Source organism: Lissotriton helveticus, chromosome 9 (genome assembly GCF_964261635.1).
Source record: "Lissotriton helveticus chromosome 9, aLisHel1.1, whole genome shotgun sequence".
Taxonomy (NCBI): domain Eukaryota; kingdom Metazoa; phylum Chordata; class Amphibia; order Caudata; family Salamandridae; genus Lissotriton; species Lissotriton helveticus.
The window spans coordinates 776,371,012-776,388,559 of record NC_136070.1 but is presented as its reverse complement, the minus strand read 5'-3'; the positions used below and the strand labels follow the sequence as shown (position 1 = coordinate 776,388,559).

Here is a 17,548-nt window from a genome sequence, read left to right as displayed (position 1 = left end):
AGGTTTTAAGGCAAACAAGCGTTCTTCTGTTTACATGTTCATTACACAGAAAATATCAGGTTGCACCATTACAACAATTTAGCAATCAAATATTCGTATAGGGTGCTTAAGCAAGTCGACGGCGTTTCGGTCCCCGTAAAGGGTCATGGGGACCATCATCAGGACAAACAAATAATTGCCTTAATCGCTAAACCTTAAAATGCCTATAAGGAAGAAATAAGGAGAAAAAATGGAGAAAAAATATACACACTTTAAGAACAGAGCATACTTAATTATGAAACAAGTGACTCCTTGTGCAAGGTGTATACAGAGGATACCAAAGTGAAGACGTTTCACGGTTGCCATGGGTGACAAGGTGGCGGTGGCGCGGAAACGTGGACCAGTGGGTGTTTAGGACTTGTGTCAAGTTGGAGGGTGGTGTCTAATATGTCGACAATTATATGGTATCGACGAGTGAGGAAGGGGTGGCAGCGCGAAGACCTGTACATGCCTGTGTCCAGAGGTTTAGATGGTGCCTATTGCGATAGTGCCTACTTAATCTCAATATTCGAACGGGTTGTGAGATGCAATTCCTTATGGTGGTAGTGCCAATCGGGAACAATAATGATACGAAAAAGTGGTATAGCGCATGCCTCTAAAGCGGCTGAAGAATACATACGGCTTACCGAGGCAGCGTTTATTTAGTATCTGTTGAGTTAATACTCAGAACGGCCCGGACCAGCAGCCCTAAATAATAGAACAATCTTAAAATTACAATATGAATAACATCCCCGCAACAATGCACGAGTTGTGCCATGCAAGGGAGCTTACCCAGGTAAGAAGTGGGTTGCCGTGTTACTGGATCGTAACCGGGCGACGCCAGGGTAAGCCTGTTGAAACAGGAGGTAATTATTAGGACCTCGATCACATCGGTACTAAAAGGCATGTACCCATGTATTGCTGGTTTACTCACCGGTATAGACGGTCATGGAATTGTTCCCTGGCGTGCTCGTGCAATCGTACCAGGAAGTGAAAAGGGGGCGGGTGCTCTGTGATTGGACAGTGCGCGCGAGGTTCACGGGCATGAACATAAACGAGGGGTGCATATTGTGGTGGCCATCTTGAGTGATGTGTGTCTATGATAATATCACATGCAAGGTGACAAATATAAAAAACATTGAATACAGTTTGGATTTGTTTTCTTTTTTCGAACAATTAATTACTGGGCGCTTTGCTAAGAGTCTCTACAGCAATGCTGTCTAAAATCAGATTAATGCAGTCCATTCCTCCTGCAGGTTCAAGCCTGAATTCAAGCTGTCAGTCTTCAGAATCCACTTTAATTCTTCTCTGTTTAGCATACGGGTTAGGTCGCCTCCTCTTGGTGGTATGATGATTTGCGTGATAGCAGTCCAACGGATCTCATTTTCAGTATGCCCTTTACTTAGAAAATGTTCAACCAGGGGTGCATTCGGTGTTTTGCACCTAATGCGGCTGCGATGTTGAGATATTCGTAGCTTAATTTTCTGCTTTGTCTGGCCAACATATATAAGGTTGCACGGACAGAAAATTGCATAAACGAGATTACAGCTATTACAGTTTGTAAATGTACGCAGTTCATTCTTCACATTTTTAAATACAAATTCTTTACTGTCAATCGAAAACTCACACACCACACAAGAGCCACATTTCGTATGACCACGTAAAGGTGGTAATGACCAGTGATCATGTAGTGTGGTATTTCTCCCAATTACTGGTGGTAATGCTGCCCTGACCAATTGATCCTTAAGATTTTTGCTTTTCTTGAAAGCAAAGAGGGGAGTTTCCCAATTGAGTGGACCAGAATTCAGAATGTGCCAGTTCTTTTTAATACATTGTTTTACACGATTAGATATGGTGGAGAAGGTGGTTACACATACTGTTTTCTCGCAGGTTTCTTTAGGTTTGGGTTCAAGGAGAGTATCACGAGGACAATACCAGGCTCTCTTCATAGAGTTTTTTATCAGACGTCTGGGATAACCTCTAAACCTAAGTTTCTCAGATAAGGTATTCGCCTCACTAAAGTAATCCTCTTTCTTAAAGCAATTTCTTCTTAGCCTGAGGAATTGTGAATAAGGGAGACTATCCCTAAGTGCCCTAGGGTGACAGCTGTTATAACTGAGAAGGGTATTCCTTTCTGTAGGTTTGCGATACAAGGATGTGTATAAAATCCCATCATGATGCTGGATGGTCAGATCTAGGAAGGGAATACTGTCCTTGTTGTGGGATAAGGTGAACGTCAGGCCATTGCAATTATTATTCAGCCAATGTGTTAGCCCTGGGAAATCTTCACTGGAGCCACCCCAAATTAAAAAGATGTCGTCTATGTAGCGCTTCCACGTATGTATGCCCTGATGGAATGGGTTGCTGTTAGACAGAATGATATTCGTTTCCAGCCAGTCCATATATAGAATGGCCAGGGTAGGGGCAAAAATAGCCCCCATGGAACAGCCACAAACCTGCTGGTAATACTGCGAGTCATAGAGAAAGAAGTTCTGAGTGAGGCAAATCTCTAAGAGTTGTATTATGAATAGGGTAGGCACCCTATGGGGACGTATCCTTGTGTTTAGTATACTTTCCATTACAAGTAGCGAGTCTCTCTGGGGAATATTCGTGTATAGGGACTCTACGTCTAATGTGCATAGAGTCTCATGTTCAGGGTCAAAAGAATAGTTCTCAATGAAATTAATCATGTGCATGCTATCCCTGATGTAGCAAGCAGTCATTGGCACAAAGTCCCTTAAAAAGAAATTAACATAGTGGCCCAAAGGTTCCAATACCGACCCGCAACCAGATAGTATTGGTCTGCCCGGAGGGTTATCAATCCTTTTATGTATTTTGGGCAAAGTATAAAGAACGGGAGTTCTTGGGTTCGCAATGTTTAGGAAATTATATTCATGTCTGCTTATAATGTCGTTTTACAAAGCTTCCGTTGTAATGGCTTTAACAAGCTTTTGAATATCCTTAGTGGGGTTACAAGGCAGTCTGCAGTAGTGGTCAGTGTTAGATACCTGACGTACAAGCTCATTTCTATAATTCTCAATATCCTGGAGAACTATCCCACCCCCTTTATCCGCTGATTTGATAATAAAATTGGTGTTGTTCTTAAGGGAGTTGATTGCTAACTTTTCATCCAGTGAGATGTTGTAGGGTACAAAGAGATGGGATTTCTCTATATTGGAGATTTCCTTAAGAATTACTTTCTCAAAAGTAATGATTTCTTTCGGAATCATATTGGATGTGGGTGAAAAGGTTGAGGGTGGTCGAAATGGAGTCGTCACACTTTTGGGTTCCGAGGGATTGAGTTCAAAGTATGAACGTAATCTCAATTTCCGGAAGAAGCCAAATAGTTCAGATTGGAGATTCAGAAAATTCGGGTAGGTGGTAGGAACAAAGACTCAAGACTCTATGCACATTAGACGTAGAGTCCCTATACACGAATATTCCCCAGAGAGACTCGCTACTTGTAATGGAAAGTATACTAAACACAAGGATACGTCCCCATAGGGTGCCTACCCTATTCATAATACAACTCTTAGAGATTTGCCTCACTCAGAACTTCTTTCTCTATGACTCGCAGTATTACCAGCAGGTTCGTGGCTGTTCCATGGGGGCTATTTTTGCCCCTACCCTGGCCATTCTATATATGGACTGGCTGGAAACGAATATCATTCTGTCTAACAGCAACACATTCCATCAGGGCATACATACGTGGAAGCGCTACATAGACGACATCTTTTTAATTTGGGGTGGCTCCAGTGAGGATTTTCCAGGGCTAACACATTGGCTGAATAATAATTGCAATGGCCTGGAGTTCACCTTATCCCACAACAAGGACAGTATTCCCTTCCTAGATCTGACCATCCAGCATCATGATGGGATTTTATACACATCCTTGTATCGCAAACCTACAGAAAGGAATACCCTTCTCAGTTATAACAGCTGTCACCCTAGGGCACTTAGGGATAGTCTCCCTTATTCACAATTCCTCAGGCTAAGAAGAAATTGCTTTAAGAAAGAGGATTACTTTATTGAGGTGAATACCTTATCTGAGAAACTTAGGTTTAGAGGTTATCCCAGACGTCTGATAAAAAACTCTATGACGAGAGCCTGGTATTGTCCTCGTGATACTCTCCTTGAACCCAAACCTAAAGAAACCTGCGAGAAAACAGTATGTGTAACCACCTTCTCCACCATATCTAATCGTGTAAAACAATGTATTAAAAAGAACTGGCACATTCTGAATTCTGGTCCACTCAATTGGGAAACTCCCCTCTTTGCTTTCAAGAAAAGCAAAAATCTTAAGGATCAATTGGTCAGAGCAGCATTACCACCAGTAATTGGGAGAAATACCACACTACATGATCACTGGTCATTACCACCTTTACGTGGTCATACGAAATGTGGCTCTTGTGTGGTGTGTGAGTTTTCGATTGACAGTAAAGAATTTGTATTTAAAAATGTGAAGAATGAACTGCGTACATTTACAAACTGTAATAGCTGTAATCTCGTTTATGCAATTTTCTGTCCGTGCAACCTTATATATGTTGGCCAGACAAAGCAGAAAATTAAGCTGCGAATATCTCAACATCGCAGCCGCATTAGGTGCAAAACACCGAATGCACCCCTGGTTGAACATTTTCTAAGTAAAGGGCATACTGCAAAATGAGATCCGTTGGACTGCTATCACGCAAATCATCATACCACCAAGAGGAGGCGACCTCACCCGTATGCTAAACAGAGAAGAATTAAAGTGGATTCTGAAGACTGACAGCTTGAATTCAGGCTTGAACCTGCAGGAGGAATGGACTGCATTAATCTGATTTTAGACAGCATTGCTGTAGAGACTCTTAGCAAAGCGCCCAGTAATTAATTGTTCGAAAAAAGAAAACAAATCCAAACTGTATTCAATGTTTTTTATATTTGTCACCTTGCATGTGATATTATCATAGACACACATCACTCAAGATGGCCACCACAATATGCACCCCTCGTTTATGTTCATGCCCGTGAACCTCGCGCGCACTGTCCAATCCCAGAGCACCCGCCCCCTTTTCACTTCCTGGTACGATTGCACGAGCACGCCAGGGAACAATTCCATGACAGTCTATACCGGTGAGTAAACCAGCAATACATGAGTACATGCCTTTTAGTACCGATGTGATCGAGGTCCTAATAATTACCTCCTGTTTCAACAGGCTTACCCTGGCGTCGCCCGGTTACGATCCAGTAACACGGCAACCCACTTCTTACCTGGGTAAGCTCCCTTGCATGGCACAACTCGTGCATTGTTGCGGGGATGTTATTCATATTGTAATTTTAAGATTGTTCTATTATTTAGGGCTGCTGGTCCGGGCCGTTCTGAGTATTAACTCAACAGATACTAAATAAACGCTGCCTCGGTAAGCCGTATGTATTCTTCAGCCGCTTTAGAGGCATGCGCTATACCACTTTTTCGTATCATTATTGTTCCCGATTGGCACTACCACCATAAGGAATTGCATCTCACAACCCGTTCGAATATTGAGATTAAGTAGGCACTATCGCAATAGGCACCATCTAAACCTCTGGACACACGCATGTACAGGTCTTCGCGCTGCCACCCCTTCCTCACTCGTCGATACCATGTAATTGTCGACATATTAGGCACCACCCTTCAACTTGACACAAGTCCTAAACACCCACTGGTCCACGTTTCCGCGCCACCGCCACCTTGTCACCCATGGCAACCGTGAAACATCTTCACTTTGGTATCCTCTGTATACACCTTGCACAAAGAGTCACTTGTTTCATAATTAAGTATGCTCTGTTCTTAAAGTGTGTATATTTTTTCTCCATTTTTTCTCCTTATTTCTTCCTTATAGGCATTTTGAGGTTTAGCGATTAAGGCAATTATTTGTTTGTCCTGATGATGGTCCCCATGACCCTTTAGGGGGACCGAAACGCCGTCGACTTGCTTAAGCACCCTATACGAATATTTGATTGCTAAATTGTTGTAATGGTGCAACCTGATATTTTCTGTGTAATGAACATGTAAACAGAAGAACGCTTGTTTGCCTTAAAACCTTTCCTTTCTATCACCAACTGTCAACACCCCGCAAGTGTTGGGCACAGGCTTGTGTACCGCACAGGGTTTTGTGGAAGGTATTCTTGTTTTATTCTGGAATTCTGTTTATTAAGTAAACGTGAAGGACCTCTGTCCGGCTGGACATGTCATTCTGAAATATAGAACTGATTCCGTCTATATTTATTGACACTGTACTAGAATGTACATGGGACCGATGTTGTTTGAAAAGAATTGCTCCCCGAGGTCCCTTGTTGACTAAATTGGGGCCCCTTGTTGTTGACAATATAAAAATGCAGTGAGCCCTGCCTAACACATCGTCATTCACCAACTAGGTGGCGAGATACCAGCGAGGCCATATCGATACTCCGGCTCCTCTGTCTGTTTCACCCCAATGCTCCCTGTGCAGCTCCCAGTCCTCCCACGTCCCTGGTCCTGGGATTTGGCGGGTGAAAGAGTGCATCTTTGGTTGTACTCTCAGGACGGAGACCGTCGACGCCTCCGATGCCAACATGGGTAAACCTGATAGGTCCCAGCCTAAACTAACATTTGAACAACGCAAATCTCGGCGGCAGGAGGAGGCAGCTGACTCGGCGTTAGCTGATCCAGAGAACCCTGTGGATGAACCATTGAATGATATAAAGCAAATTATTGCTGCTATGCAGCGTGGTCTAACTGCTATAGACGCCAAGATAGACACACTGGCCTACAGAATGGATCGGATGACTGAAAGAGTCGACAAGCACTCGGAGCATCTGGATATGGCGGAACGCTGTATCACCGAAGCAGACGAAGCCCAAGCAGATGCCACCACCACACAGCGGCAAGTAGAGAAGGCGCTGATCGCGCTGCAGGACCGCACCAAGGATTTTGAGGCTATAGCAAGGAGCTGCAACCTCCGTATCACGGGCCTTCCTGAATCCATACCCACCGGGCCCATGGAACTTTTTACAGAGCAGCTTCTCAAGACGCTGATAGGTCCTGAAACCTTCTCCGCTACGTTTGTGGTTGAGAGGGCACATTGCTCGCTGGGCCCTAAACCCCGCCCCGGTGCTCTCCCTTGGCCCATTATTGCTAAGCTCCTCAACTACCGAGACAGAGGTGCCGCACTCCAAAAGGCGAGGAAACTGGTAATACTGCAATATGAGGGCTCCTCCATCTCCCTCTTTCCTGACTTCACCATCAAAGTACAGGAAGCCCGGAGGTTGTTTGCTCCCTTAAAGCGTAAACTGCGAGATCACCACCTCGATTATGCTATGCTCTATCCAGCGCGGCTGAAAGTACTCATCGATTGCAAACCACGTATTTTCTCTGATCCGCAATCCCTTCAAAAGACGCTGAAATCCTGGAAGGTAGCAGGTAAACGCAGAAAAGCGCAGGGCGAATCCTCACTGTAAACTTTGGATGACAATGACTGAGTGCTTACACTGGGTCCCATTCGCTTCTACTTGTGAACTGGGTTGAGCTGTTTGGGGCTCCGCTGTTATTTTTCTGGTCACAGGGGGTACTCTGCCTTATAATGATGATGTTCGCTGATTGTGGCACTGTTTTCTTGTTTGATGCCTATTCATGATTGCTATCTATTGCAATGTTGTTGTTCTTGGCCTCTCCGAAGTGCATCCTGAATATTTTTGAGGCCTACTATTTGCTTACAGTGAGATGGGTCTCGGAGTTTGTGGCTCGAGATTGTTGGGTAACATCCGCCCCTAAGCGTTATCCTTTGTTGTTGAGAATATTTTGGGGGATGATTTTTGTGGTCATTATTTTCTTCTTTTCAGAGTGATTTGGGTGGGGGTCATTCCGGGGAGGGTTGAATGTCGCTCTTGCTTGGTTGGGGTTTGCAAGGCATGGGCGGGGGGTGGCGATGTGGGGTTCTTTTTGGTATGTTTTTAACGCTTTCTTTTTGCAGGTCACATGTGGTGGTTATATGTTTTTTGTCCCACCGGGTGAGGCAACCATCTAATGCTTTGAATAGCATTGAAATTTGCTCGCTTTCCTTGTCAATTACTGGTCCATATGGCTAACCGGAAGAGCCTGAAACTCTTGACGTGGAACGTTAGGGGTCTTAATGACCATAGAAAAGGGCGCAAAGTTTTAGCCTATTTGACGAGAAAAGAGGTTGACCTCACTCTCTTTCAGGAGACGCACCTCCATTCCAGCTGTAACCTACTCACAAGTAGTCGTGTGTTAGGTGATTTTCACGTCGCTGGTTTTACCTCACACTCTGGGGGTGTCGTGACCTGGATTAACCCTGGTGTGAAGCTCCGGATGGAGTGTTGCGAGGCGGACCTGGCTGGCAGGTACACTATTACTTGCTGCTATAATTCCTCCGTTGATATATTGATAGTCAACTCCTATAGCCCGAATTATGCTGCCTAGGGGGTCACCTTACCTGGGTGCCATAGCTGCTGGGGGTCTTGCTGTTTGCCCAGTCTCCCTCCCGCCGCCGCAGTTACCAACGCGGCCGCCGAGCGGAGGGAGACTCCATCTCCCAGGTGCCCCAGAACCGGAAGTGACGTCGGAGCGCCAGGGGGCGACTTGAAAACCACCGACGGCACCAGCGTCGCGGAATCGCGCGGGAGCGCCCGGGGCTAAGCCCGGGCAAAGGGCGGGCCCTCTGTGGCCCTCAGATGCCCGAGAAGGACGGGACAGGCCACCCCCCTTGGCTCCTCCTGATTAAGGTATAGTGAGACTTTGATCTACATTTCTGCATTCACTGCAGAGTCACCAGGACTTCCATTGACTTTAAGCGGGGCTTTGTATGCTGCACTGTCGCCATGTCTCATAAGTGGGCTCTCAATCCTTGTACTCTCCCAAGTGATTCTAGTAGGGGGAGGTTAGACTGCTATGCAGAAAGGATAGACAGGGCATTATTACCCGTTATTCATGATTTGGGAGACCTAGAAACTCGTTTGCCCTCTCACAGCGTAGCCTGCAAACATCCCGAGGTGCAGCTACTCGACACAGCATCAAGTTTGTCCTGGTTGGAGGAATTGAACGCCCTTTGTCACATTCAATATGCACCAGTTGAGACCATAGCAGACCCACCCCAAGCCCTATCCGGTCCAACACTTCCCGCACATCTGCTGTCTAACTCGTTATTGAACGCAAATGATAACATTCTGGTTGCCCCACTCTTATCCCCGTTAGTAAAAGTAAACATTAAACAACTAGGGCACCCCAAATCTCCCATGGTCACAAGAAAGCGCCCCGGGGATAATAGCATGGGGAGGGAAGCTAAACTGCTTAAGCCTTGTACAAGTGCCTTACCGTCCTTCAGCACGTCACCTACAGTTTCCCAGGCCCGTGATAGTATTGAATCCTTTGCACCTCCCCAACAGGCAGCCCTTCTGGCCCTGATTGAGCGAGTGGTCACCTCTCTACTATCCCCCTTGACTACAAGAATCAACTCCTTAGGGGATAGGTTAAGCGATATCGAGACCTTATTTAGGGCACCGACTCAACCTAATAAGAACCTGACAGGATTGAGCCAACCACAGCCCTTATCCGCTACCGTGGTTTCCAAGTTAGCCCCTCAAAGAAGTAGCATCCCTCCTAACAGACCCACGGTCCCACAGAACCGCCCATGTATCTCCTCGTCATCCGTCACCGAGCCCATTACCACCAAGAGTATCATCGCTGATGTAGGGGTGCCAAATGTTCCCCCGCCATATGAGGAGAAAACTAGTACCAACCTAGATTACAGTAAACATATACATCTGCCCCCAATTGCCGCCCCCTTTGTTTGTGTCCTCACTGGTGTTTTACCAATTACAAAGGGAAAAACCGAGAGACCGGAGGATCTAAAACACAAGGTCATCTATTGGCTGTCTAGGAATCGACCCTTGCCAGCGAACATTGATGGTGCCATTCGAAGTGTTAGAAGGGTGGGATGGCTCGGCCCCCTTCCAAAGGCCCTCCCAGGCGACCTGGTGTTAGTTAGATTCTGGAGCGATCGGGTGGTGCCTTATTTACAAACTTGGTTTCCACAATTAGGGGATGGCCCGATCTCTGTCTGGGGACTCCATGATTTCTACCCTAGGTTCCGCAACCCTCGGCCCTTAAAGACAAGACCAGAGAGAAAACACTACTTTCCAGAAAGAACTAACTTAGAGAATAATTATCGGCCGGATCGGAGTGTGTATGTACAGAATGGCTCCAACATCTCCATCCCAAATTATTTCTTATGAAGTATCTTTTAGTAGTGATATCCCGTGTTTAGTAAATCATTTGAATTGATTTAATTATGTCTTAAACTCATCATCAACTATTGTAATGAAATGGTTTTTAATAACGTGTATATAATGAATGTTGCTTTTATGATTAATGATGTATTGTGTATTATGTAATTCATGTATTATGTTGGTTTCAATGTTATATCGTGTTTTATTCTGTGTGGTCTTTTAGTCAAGTCAAGTCAAGTCATAACATTTATATAGCGCACTACATACCCAGAGGGTTTCAAGGCGCTTAGGAAGGGGAGGAGGATTATTTGTCAAATATCCACGTTTTAAGCTGCTTTCTGAACGCTAGGTGATTCTGGGTGAGGCGGAGGTAAGCGGGGAGTGAGTTCCATGTTTTGGCAGCCAGGTATGAGAAGGATCTGCCTCCCATGGTGGTCTTGTTGATGCGAGGTACAGTGGCGAAGGCTTGGCTGGAAGAGCGAAGTTGTCGGGAGGGGGTGTAAAAGGACAGTCGAGAGTTGAGGCAATCTGGTCCGATGTCGTAGAGTGATTTGTGTGCGTGGGTAAGCAGTCGGAAAGTAATCCTCTTATTGACGGGTAGCCAGTGGAGGTCTTTAAGGTGACCAGAGATGTGTTCGTTGCGTGGGATGTCTAATATGAGCCTGGCTGAGGCGTTTTGGATTCGTTGTAGTTTCTTCTGGAGTTTAGCGGTGGTACCTGCGTAGAGGGTGTTTCCGTAGTCCAGTCGGCTCGTGACTAGAGCGTGGGTGACTGTTTTCCTTGTTTCGGAGGGGATCCAGCGAAATGTTTTTCTGAGCATGCGAAGAATGTTAAAGCAGGAAGAGGATACGGCGCTGACTTGTTTGTTCATTGAGAGTGAAGAATCCAGGATGACGCCAAGGTTCCGTGCGTGGTCTGTCGGGATGGGTGCATTTCCGAGGGCTTCCGGCCACCAGGAGTCGTCCCATGCAGAGGGGGATTTACCTAAGATGAGGACTTCTGTTTTGTCTGAGTTCAGTTTCAGACGGCTTTGTTTCATCCATTCGGCGACTTCTTTCATTCCTTCGTGTAGGTTAGTTTTGGCGGTGCTGGGGTCCTTGGTGAGAGATAGGATCAGTTGAGTGTCATCCGCGTAAGAGATGATGTTGAGGTTGTGTTGGCGGGCGATGGCCGCGAGGGGGCTCATGTATACGTTGAAGAGGTTGGGACTGAGTGAGGATCCTTGTGGTACGCCGCAGATGACTTCGGTGGTTTTATGGTTTATTAGCCGAAATAAAGACTTATGAAACTGAACTGATAACCCAAAGTTTTATTATTCTCTCTCCCGGGCCATTCATTCACACACCTTTTCATCTGTAGTGTGGGCAGGGATTTTAATTGCCTCTTGGATCCACTATTAGACCGTTCTCTGGGTCCCATCAGCCCACCTTCGGCTGCTGCCAGGGCGATTGCTGATGTGTCTATACAGTTGCAGGTTGTTGATGTGTGGAGGGCCCACTCAAGGGATAAGGGTAGATTCACACACTGCTCAGCCCCATACGACATACACACACGTATTGACTACTGGCTCATCCCGCAAACCTTGTTGCCCACAGTGCATGATTATGAGGTGCTGGCGGGGACGTTCTTGGATCACTCGCCTATCCTGCTGACTCTATCTGTTCCTCCTCGCGGGCCTATCCCTTTCCTGTTGAGGTCCCCCCCCCCCATTTGTTGCTAGATGCGGTCTTTAAGGCAGAGCTCAGTGATGCAATTTTGGAGTTCCTTGCGCTAAATATTGGCTCAGTGAATTCTTATGCCACAGTTTGGGAATCTTTTAAGGTCTACATTAGAGGTATAGCCATCAGCAAACATGCAGAGGTACTCCGTGCCATTTGTGGTAGACTGACGCTGTTGGATAGCCACTTTAGAGGACAAACTGTCTCGGTGGTCCATGCCACAACTGCAGGACCTACTGAAATCCGCGATGGCTGAGTTTAACGATGAGGCGGATACCGAAGTTAAGGACATGGGAAAATATGCTACGGCTCGTGTTTACGGAGAGGTGGATCGACCAGGTTCGGTCCTAGCGGCCATGGCAAGGCGCATGGTAGGCTCCAGTTGTGTCCCTGTAGGAAGGTGGATATCTGACTATGGTAACCCCCAACTTTTTGCCTAGTGTTTTGCTGGTTTTTGACTTAGTTGGCCTGGGATCCTGCTATTCAGGACCCCAGGCTTCCTGCTCTCTCTGTTAAAATGGACTCCATGTACCCTAGGTACATATCTAATTGGATACTGAGTCACCTTATCAGTCCCTGTACAGTGTACCTTAGGTACCCAGGGCATAGGTGTACCCAGGGCCTACCAGGGGCTGCAGCATGTATTATGCCACCCCTGGCTGGCCATCCAAAACTGACACAACTGGCTGCTAGGACAGCTGGGGCAAGGTGGTGTAATCACCCTTTGCTATAGATATAGTATACCTATATCTAACCCTAAAATTGACACATATACTCCTATCAGTCACTCCTATGGCAGGCCTTATCAATCCTGAAGGCAGAGTGCTTGGAATTATGTTAGGTGGTGCTCTGGCATGAGCTGAGCCCGTCTGCAGCTTGCGGAACCAAGTCCTAATAGCTGTTCCATGATAACGCTATACCATATACTCTTAAGTGCATTATCAACCTCGCGGTTAAATGCTAACTCTGGTATAACATTATCAAAACATGTCGAGTAAGGTGTCATACGTATTGGAATACTACCCCCTCGCCAATTTTGGCAAAGGGGGTAGCATTCCACCCTTCTAGAGGGACACGACATGTATGTAACTGTGAACCCCGGTTAAAGTTAACTCGAGCCTTGGCATCACCAAATGGATGCTGCCACCACAGACACAAGTCTGACCTCCTGCTGCTGGGAGTCCTTCCAGCGAGGGAGGCTTGGACAAAGGGTTTCCTGCCTTGGGAGGTGCTAGCACCACCCCAAACAGGATTTTGTGTATTGGGTAGGACAGGCCTGAAAGGAATGAGACATGCCTGGGGCACACAAGGTGCCCTGTGCATACACCGGCTCAAACCAGTTGCTGGGGCATCCCTGCCCCAGCTCTGGCGCGAAACCGGACAAAGGATAGGGGGTTTAACCACCCCCCTTCCTGGTCCCACCCAGGGGAGGGACCTAGTCAGTAGTGCAGACCCCTTTAGGAGAATAAAGGTAGGAGCTGGTCCCATTCCAAATTAGATTATCCTGAACAACTTTACAAGAAGAAACTCTGGACTTCGACGTTCTGCTCCCCAGAAGACTTAAAAATCTCCCTTGTGGGCAAGGAGTGTCCACCCTGCAACTGCAGGCACTATCAAGCGTCCAGCGGCTTCACTTTGTCGTCTTCCCTTGAGGATCCAGACTTCAGAGCCCGACGAGATCCGGATTCTCAGACCTCTCCGACCTCAACCTACATCTGCAGCACAGCTGAGATCCGTGGGTGCGACGAGACACGTGGGACCGGCCATCTTGAAAGAACCTGCACTTCGCTTTCAGCACGACTCGCGGGGTAAACTCGACCAAGTGCTTTGGGGATTGAGAAGCCCCAGCCCTGAGCAGCCCCTGCACCGAAGATCAGCCCTCCAGCATCCACGAGATCTGCGTGGGGCCCTTCTGCTTGTTTGCTGCTCGACGCATTGTCTGGTCACTTGACGGCTGGCTAGTGACCTCCTAGACGAAGATCCTTGAAATCTTCACTGCTGGTCTGGTTGCTCCAGACTGGCCCTTGCTCCCTTTCAAAAGAGGAGCACCCCGGACTCTCCTAGTCCGCACCAGACGCTTTCTCCACTCACCACGTGGGTTGCCTTTGCCAAGGCTTGTTGACGCCGATTCCGGAACAGACACCGCCGTCAGCGGGAGCCTGCGTGGGACAGCTCGTGCCTCCATCCTGGTTGTCGAAGACACCTCCTGGTCCACGTGGCTGCAGAGTCAACTTTTCACCTGATCGTGACGACGACATCTGGTTCCTTCCTGGTTCCACTCCAGTTACTGGCTAGTGACTTTGAACATTGTCCCCTCTGCTTTCAGGTCTTCAGCTTTCCTGGTCCACCCTTGGATCACACCGGACATCTTCCTCCTGGTCGCCTGCAGCATCTTTTCTTTCAGGCTCCATTGACTTCAACGCAGAAACCCGACACGACTTCGCACCTATGCACCCGCAGCCCGTGGGTGAGGTAACGAGAGCATTTCGGTGCTCAAGGGTAGCTTGACTCTCCTAGTGTCCAGATTCACAGTCGTTTTAGTCCTAACTAGTCAGGATTGTCCGTACTCACCTTTTTCTTGAACTGTACTGTCCATAGACGTTGTTACGCATCCCGCGTGTGAGTTCACACTCTGCACCCGCGTCCCGTGGGCCTCCTATTACTTACCTAAGGTTAGGATAGCGTAGTCCCAGCGGTCCTACAGCCTCTGGACAGCTCCATTTCTTCTATCGACCTTCACATTCCATTTACTTAGTATATGGTTTGCCGTGCCCCTAGGGCACCATTGTAATTTTGTGCAACTTATCGTATTTTTCCTAAGAGATTGTCATGTGCTTAGCCCTCTGACCTCATAAAGAGTTCAGAGGTGTTTGTTATTAATAAATATGTTGTTTATTTTCATAACAACCTGTGTGGTGTTCTTTCATCTGGTATTCAAGGGGTTATATTGTGGTAAAACAGCTGGCTTCACATGCCAAAAGAGTTTAGCCTAAGACTGCTTTGTCCATGCTACCACTAGGATAGCTGGTCTATAAGGTTGACTTAAAACCAATCATCATAAGGGTTGTTTGGACTGATACAAGGTGGTCACTGGAAATAGTGAACATCATATATCAGGCCAACTTCTCACAGTCCCGTTTTGGCTTCGGCTTCAGGCTCCACTGAGTTTGATCCGGTGGTCGTTACTGAACAGTTCCAACACTACTATCAGGAGCTTTATAGCTCTAAGGTTTACCCTAGTGATGCGGACATTCTGCAATATCTGGAATATACAGTACTACTGTGGATACAAAACTGGCATAGGGAGTTCTTAACGCGTCCTATAAAGCTACAGGAGATCCGACTGGCGTTGAACTCTATGAGAGAAGGCAGCAAACCGTCTCTCCCACTGGTGCCTCAGTTCATTTGGCCTGAACAGGCTAGTTTCATTCCAGGCCTCACGCTCACACAGAATCTCAGTACGGTGTTTGGTGCTTTGCAACACATCCGTCCGGATATCCCGGCAGTGGCAGTCTTCTTAGACGCCGAAAACGCATTTGATTGTATCCAATGGCCATTACTCTATGCAGTCCTGAGACGCGTGGGGGTCGGTGAAGTTTATTTACAACTGATTGGATTCCTCTATAATAAGCCGGGAGCTCGAGTCCGTGTGGGCAATACGGTGTCTGACCCTATGGTCATCTCTAAAGGTACCAGGCAGGGGTGTCCCCTCTCCCCGCTTCTATATGCGCTGGCCACCGAGCCCTTGTTGAGAGCCTTGAGAGAATATCACGGTTATAGAGGCCTTCACTTCCCTGATTACAATTTGATTGTATCAGCCTATGCGAACGATACGCTACTGTACATCAAAAACCCAGCAGTTTATCTCCCACCGGTTATTCAGGAGGTGTTGTGCTATGGGGGATTATCGGGACTGAACTTCAATTGGGAAAAGTCTCTGATTTTCCTGCTGACGCCCTCTACTGTTCCGGTGGAGCTTGATTTCCCTTTGCAATGGACTACCGACCCGGTCCGTTATTTCGGTATCCGAGTTCACTCGGACGCTGATCAGGTAACCCTCTATGGTAGAGTGATAACTAAATTGAGTGAGGACTGGGACCGCTGGATTCGCCTCCCATTATCCCTAGTAGGTAGAGTTTCCCTCATGAAGATGGTAGTACTGCCTCGCCTTTTCTTTTTATTAGTGAACATTCCTATTGTTGTCCCGTGGCGTTTGTTTAAGCAATTGCGGGTGTTGATGGGTAGACTGACTTGGGCGGGCAAGACTCCTCGTGTATCTATGGACACCTTCATGTTATCATGCTCTGCGGGTGGCTTAGGTGCTCCTGACTTCGAGCTTTATATAGGGTAGCTCAGGCATCCCACACGCATGCCTGGGTACACGACCCCCAAACTCTGCTGCAGCTTAATATAGAAAGTGTCGCTGCTGCTCCGGAGCCGTTGCCTTGGCTATTAACTAAGGCTCAGGATCGGCTTTGCAGTATCCTCGACTCGGTGAACTCTGTTGCTCATGCATGGCACACTCTGCTTGGTGTATTTTCCGGAGCTCAACTATATTCACCACGCAGGTGTATAGAGTGGTCTGTAATGGGAGGCTGCAATCGCGAATAGAGAACAACCTTCTGCATTGACGCAGTTTCAGTTTTACCGGACGAAGCATGTATTGCGAGAGGTGTTGGGTGAGGAGTTAGCAGAACCTATGGACTTCCCTCCACTGTCCTTATTACTCAGATCTCTCTCCCAGGTAAGTTGGTTTCTAAACTGTATGTTTCGGCCTTAGAGGCTAAGATATCTCCTTACACGAAAGTTCGAAGGGCATGGCAGGCCGACATCGGGGAGCAGCTCTCGGATGATGTTTGGTTTTATTGCTGTGCTGTCACCCGCATAATCTCCCTTAATGGCAGGCACAGAATTACACATTTCAAATTTCTCAATAGGGTTCACTACATGCCGGAACGATTGTACAGGTATGGGTTACGTGCCTCTGATTGCTGTGGGCGTTGTGAAGGTCCCATTTGGCATGGTTATGTCCTCCGGTGGTGGAGTTCTGGCGTCAAATCTTTGAGACTCTCACTGTCATTCTGGGTTCCCCTATCACGCCTGATCCTTTATTGGCATTACTGGGATACACGAAACCCCTGCATAAAAAACTGCATAAACTGATATCAATGGGTCTTCTCTTGGCCAAATGTAGGCTTGCCATGAGATGGATGCGAGGGCCTTTATCTACATGTTCAGTTTTTTGCAAAAAAACTCAAACAAATAAAATAAAAAGAGTAGACAGATGAGTCATCCATAGGGCGATCTTGGGCGAGTGATTGGGTGGGACGATTAGGAGGAATTCCGTTTTTATAGCATTAAGTTTGAGGTGGTTGTGGGTTATTCAGTTTTGTTTAGAGTTATATTAAGGGACCTAATACCTATGGGGGAAGAAATGTTCAATCTGGTGAATACTGTTGTACTATGGAAATGATACTTGCTTATATGTACATAAAAGTAGGTCAATACGTGTTGTCTTTAATTTTGTGTAAATGGATTTTCAGTCACCTCACTTGCCCTCCTGCATG

General features: G+C 46.9%; 1 protein-coding gene across 3 annotated transcripts in view; it reads left to right on the top strand.

Moving 5' to 3' along the window:
• EXOC3L2 (exocyst complex component 3 like 2) overlaps window positions 1–17,548 on the top strand; it is a 547,377-nt gene that overhangs the window by 487,957 nt on the left and 41,872 nt on the right. The gene's annotated exons all lie outside the window — the stretch shown is intronic.